The sequence below is a fragment of the Citrus clementina genome, unplaced genomic scaffold, assembly GCF_000493195.1.
Source record: "Citrus clementina cultivar Clemenules unplaced genomic scaffold, Citrus_clementina_v1.0 scaffold_5, whole genome shotgun sequence".
In the NCBI taxonomy this organism is placed as follows: domain Eukaryota; kingdom Viridiplantae; phylum Streptophyta; class Magnoliopsida; order Sapindales; family Rutaceae; genus Citrus; species Citrus x clementina.
In genome coordinates, this window is record NW_006262201.1 from 1,904,424 (window position 1) to 1,909,603 (window position 5,180).

General features: G+C 35.6%; 1 pseudogene; it reads right to left on the reverse strand.

Annotated features, from left to right (window-relative positions):
• Window positions 1-1,348: 1,348 nt before the first annotated feature.
• LOC112097681 overlaps window positions 1,349-5,180 on the reverse strand; it is a 4,595-nt pseudogene continuing 763 nt past the window's right edge.

The following is a 5,180-nucleotide window of genomic DNA, read 5'->3' on the forward strand; positions in this document are numbered from 1 at the left end:
ATCTGAAATCTGAGTGGGGTCTGAATTTGGCTGAAATATGAATTTTTTTAAATTGCATATGTTTAAATGACATGTTTACTTTCTCTTTTTCAATATCCAAATATAAGTGGCATCTTTTTTTTTTTATAAATCAAAAACATCCAAAGTATGATTATTTAACATTTATGTTTTTGTAAGAATTATTTATACTTATTATAAATTTTAAGAGTTAAATACGTGCACATTACAATTAAAATCAAACATACGTAGAGTTGAGTAATTGATCTTTAAATAAAAATATTATTACATTACTCCAAATACAAAATTGATTCAAACTTATTATACTAATTAAAATGTGAATAAATTTAAATTTAATTTTATAATTTACATCCTCTTTTTTACCATTTAAAATTGTAAAAGCCCATTCGCCCAAACCTAGTCTTAATTATCTGTACATAAGTGTAAAGGCCCATATGTTCTTAAGAAGTGTTAAGTTTTCATAAACCCATAAGTGAATGGAGAAGTGCAATGCCCCAAATTCAAGCCAGAGTTATAACTGACTAACTGTTGGCAGATCTGTATAATCCTTTTAAAACAATTCTCTAATTATATTAAAAGACGAAATAAATCTAATTAAATTCTCATATTTCTCTCTCTCTCTCTATAAGTTTCTTTTTCTAGTTCACTACTCCCACACAACTACACCAAAGTCTTTTATATTTTTTTATTTTTTCTCAAACACTTTGTATATTACATAATAACTATTTAAGTCCATTTTTAGATCTACTCAATTCAAGTATATAGAATTTTCTTTTTAGTTACATATATATGATTTAAACTTTCAAAATTTTGTAAAAACAATATCCCTAATATGAGGTTTGTGGAAGAAGTTAAATATTTTTTTAATAAAAAAGAAACTGAAATTTTAAAAAAGAGTTTTTGAAAACTTAAAATAGGTTTTGAGAAAAAGGGGGGGGGGGGGTTTGAGAAAAAAAAATTATAAGGTGCTATTAGTTCCACTCTTCAAGCAAAGATACACAGACCTTTACTCTTCCAAATAAATTTTGCGGTGAATTTTATTGTTGGCTAATCACATTGATATGAGTGTGAATATGAAAAGGATAAAATTTATAATAAAGAATTATATGAACTATATTTTAAAGAGAAAATATATTTTTAAAACTATGAAAATTTTCTTACAAATATGAGCTAGGGAGATAGATTGAAGAGGTTACATATCATCAATCTAGTTACTTCAGAAAATGTGGCCCAATGTCTTCAGATGGGTTAGTGTTGGTGTGTGACTAAGAAATAGGCCGAAGTTGTAAAAATAAAAAATAAAAACAGTAGGTTTTCATATCAACAAAGAACAGTTATTTCACAGAACACATGAATATCTCTGTGATGTTGATGCTTTCATTTCTACAGCTTCCTTTAGTTTCCTCCCCAGTGCAAACGCCAGAGGAGGTGGAACAGCATTTCCAATCTGCCGATGCTTGTGTTGGATGTCACCAACAAATTTATAGCTATCGGAGAAACCATGCGGGAATCAAGAGAGCAGGGTAACATGACAGCAGAAACAGTCGGCAAAATTTATCTTGTTTGATTCAATAATTAGCTTGTCAAGTTCAAAGTGTCACCGATGCTGCATGAAAAATTATTTTTGGTCATTCTGCTTTTTCATCATTCCAACTAACTGCAGATATTTACATATATAGCCCAAAAGACTTACTTGTGATCGAGCACACTCACGGACTGTGATTATTCTATCCTGATCTGGGTGAAAACAGGTTCCGACCATACCCATCGGATGAGGATCGGTAACGGAGGTTGGAAAATTTCCTTCCCAGTCCAACCTTCCGAACAGACCCTTCCATTGATTATGCTTTTCAGCTGTATTGGGTAAGCACCAGGGTATTAAATCTACAACCTGTCCGTTAGACAATCGAACCTGGAGGGGGAATTTGAAAAGGAAAATGTTTAAAACCAAAGCAATTATGAAATGATAATTTCAGTTAGATCTAAAAGAAAAAACTATACACCTTCTCACTAGGAAGAACACGCCAATCGGAACCAGGCTGTTTTGGGATCTTTTGACACCTAATAAGGTTCAGCTCACTCATTGCCTTTGATATATGATCATTTAAGACCAGCATATCTGCTCTGATTTTCTTTTGAAACCATGACACAGGTTCACTTTTATACTGCACGGTAGGAAAATACAAGAAACAAGACCTTTGGTAGAAGGAACAACAATAAAGATAAAATGAGCATCACAGACAGGTGAAGAAAACCCCACTTCCATGGTTGTTACAGAAGCCCCATTGCCAACAGCTGGGAGGTCTCCAATTGTATCTCTAACTGTTATTGCACGAAAAGGAGCACCATTTGCGGTGCTTCGAACAGCAGCATAATGGGAATTTCTTGCTAACTTGACCTTAAGCTCAGGGCCAGTGAACACATGCATTGGCTCAGGCCATTCTGGGAGGGTTTCCTCAGGTGATGCTGCCCATATGAATGCACGTTTACGAGACTGAGACATGCCATATGCTCCTGCTTGCAGGACACCAAATCTCACCTACAACAACAAAATTGGATGAATAATTTATATAAGCTACATGATACTTTCACAATTTTCAGATTAAATTGACTAATGAAATGGAGAAACAAATTCAGGGAATTTTGATAGGTATCCCTCCATAAAGTTATGAGTGAGTAAATCAAAGATGGTATCTACCTGATAACCCATCTGGAGGAGAGAAGCCAGAGTTAGGCGAAATGTTTGCCCTTTGTTAAATGATGTAAAGTTCCTTACATTCTCCAGAAGGAAAAATCTGGGGCGGAAATAATCAGCAAAAGACAACGATGCTAAGATCATTTCACATTGAACTTTGCTCCAAGAGCCTTGATTAAACCTATTCATTCCAGAAAATCCCTGGAAATAACAAAGAACCAATAGCTAAACTTAATAAGTCTTTTGTACACATTTATTGTTAGAATTGCTTACAAAATAAATCCTAGAAGTAAACTGGAGGATTGATCGACGTACCTGACAAGGAGGCCCTCCACTGATGAAATCCACTTGTCCTGGCCGAGGCAAACTCTTAATTGTCTCTTCATCAAGTTCTGCTGCTAGCTCAGAAGCTTCAGGAGTTGAAATACAGTCGTCAGCATCCCCACATGCTGACATGATAGCCCTGCATTTGATTCATTGATTTACTGAAGATATAAGAGTTGATTAAAAAGCAATTATCACCGAATCGAACATAAAGCCATGAGTTATTATACTTAAATGAAAGCAAACATCAACCTCAGGATCACATTGCAGTTGTTAATAAACACCAAAGCTTCTGGATGATTAACCTTGAATGCTTCTCCTGCTGGTTGCTCATACTCTATTGCCCAGTTGGTTATCGACACACCTTTAGTTGGATATTTGTCAGTCAAAATAGACCTAAATCGGTTTACTTGCTCACGGAACTTTGAAAGTTACCTGCTTGCTGTAGGCCATCAGATAAGCCACCACAACCTGCGAAAATATCTAAGGTGGCTAAGCGATTCTTATGGAGAGCATCCGTCTGTTTGTCAACAGCACCATCATGCTTTTCCTCTTTACATTTCCCATTTATCTTTCTACAAGCAGTATCATCAGCCACACTCTCTTTTAGCACACTAGTCTCGATGTGAGGCGGCAACTGGCCATTATACAGACATTACAGTCAGCATAAGAAGAAACCACAGTTTAATAAACATAATTCACATGAATCTAGTTAAGGAAATGAATTAAAGGGAAAATGAGTAAATATAAACTACCTGCTTGATGGTTCCTTTATCAGGATCGTATAAATGTTCGCAGAAGAAAATATGCTCAAAGATGGTGGGGCTATCCGAAGGGGCAAGATCATGCTTCTTTCTAATGTCACATTTGCCTTCTACTCCAGTAACAGGAACTGTGAATACTAGTTTACTGTAATAAACCTAAAGATTCAATAGCAAAGACACTGTGTATAAGATCCACAATAACATAATAACACCAAAAAGTCAAATAGAAACTTTGTATCACAGAAAATATAAGACAAAAGAATACGTAAAATGTTTAGATTTTACTCCATTCAATAAAAAAGAAATGTTTAGATCGGTTCCTCGAACATACTTACTTCTCTAATGTCAGAGTAGTATGCTTTCTCCTCTGATATGTCCTCGGGTCTGAAAAATCTCCGAACTTTAACCTCAGTGGATTCAGGGCAAGCTTTTGTGGAAGTCTCTGGTACTTCAATACCTACCAACTGACAAACAACATATGCTTTCATCCCTTCGTTTCTAAATGCATCTCGGTTCCTACCTTTATCAGCAAAATGATGGTGAGCTACGTAGACATAATCATGAACATGGAACTCCGTTCCTTTGAGAGTGAAACCATTTCTGTTCAAATTTACCTTGAAAACATCCTTCTCCCTCTCAGTTTCCTTTATTTTACAAGAACCCAAACCCCTGTTCCAAGTCCCATGGTATCTTTTGGAAGCTTAAAGAAAGCACCTCTCTCAGGCCAGTACAAGCTTTTACAATAATATTCCAAGGGGAATTGATCAATTCTTTGATCCTCTGCTCTTTCACGAACAATCTTGTCCTTGCAAGCATTAGTCTTCCGATGTTGATGCCCCCAAGGAATCAATAAGATTTCAACTGCCACAACTTCTTTAACATCTTCCAGTTCAATTTCCAGGCAATCATTTGTCAAAAAAACCTCATTAGCATCTGCAGTATTACCAAGAAATGTTTCAGAGCCTCTTAGCATGTGTCTGCCATGAACCATCTTTCTTGAATCTGACTTTTCAAACATAAACTCTACAAAATATATTGAAGGCAAATGATCTGAATCTGCAGTTTCAACCAGCACGCAACCACCAACATTAACCACATTGCCACAAACAATGGCACGTTTGTAAAGAGACTCACCGAAACATGTTTTTCTTATTAACTCCCCATCCCATTTCGTAGCCTTCGAAGAGCAAGGTGGCTTAACACTTTTTGCAGAGAAACAAAATTTCTCCATATTCTTGTCAACTTGCATCTGTTCCACTTTAATGTCTTCGGGATATTCCTCACTATTTTCTCCATGTTCTCATCGAGTTCTTCATCCACTTTCACTTCATGGATATATGCCTCCTTTGTATCTTCAGCAAATAATTTGAGTAAACTCT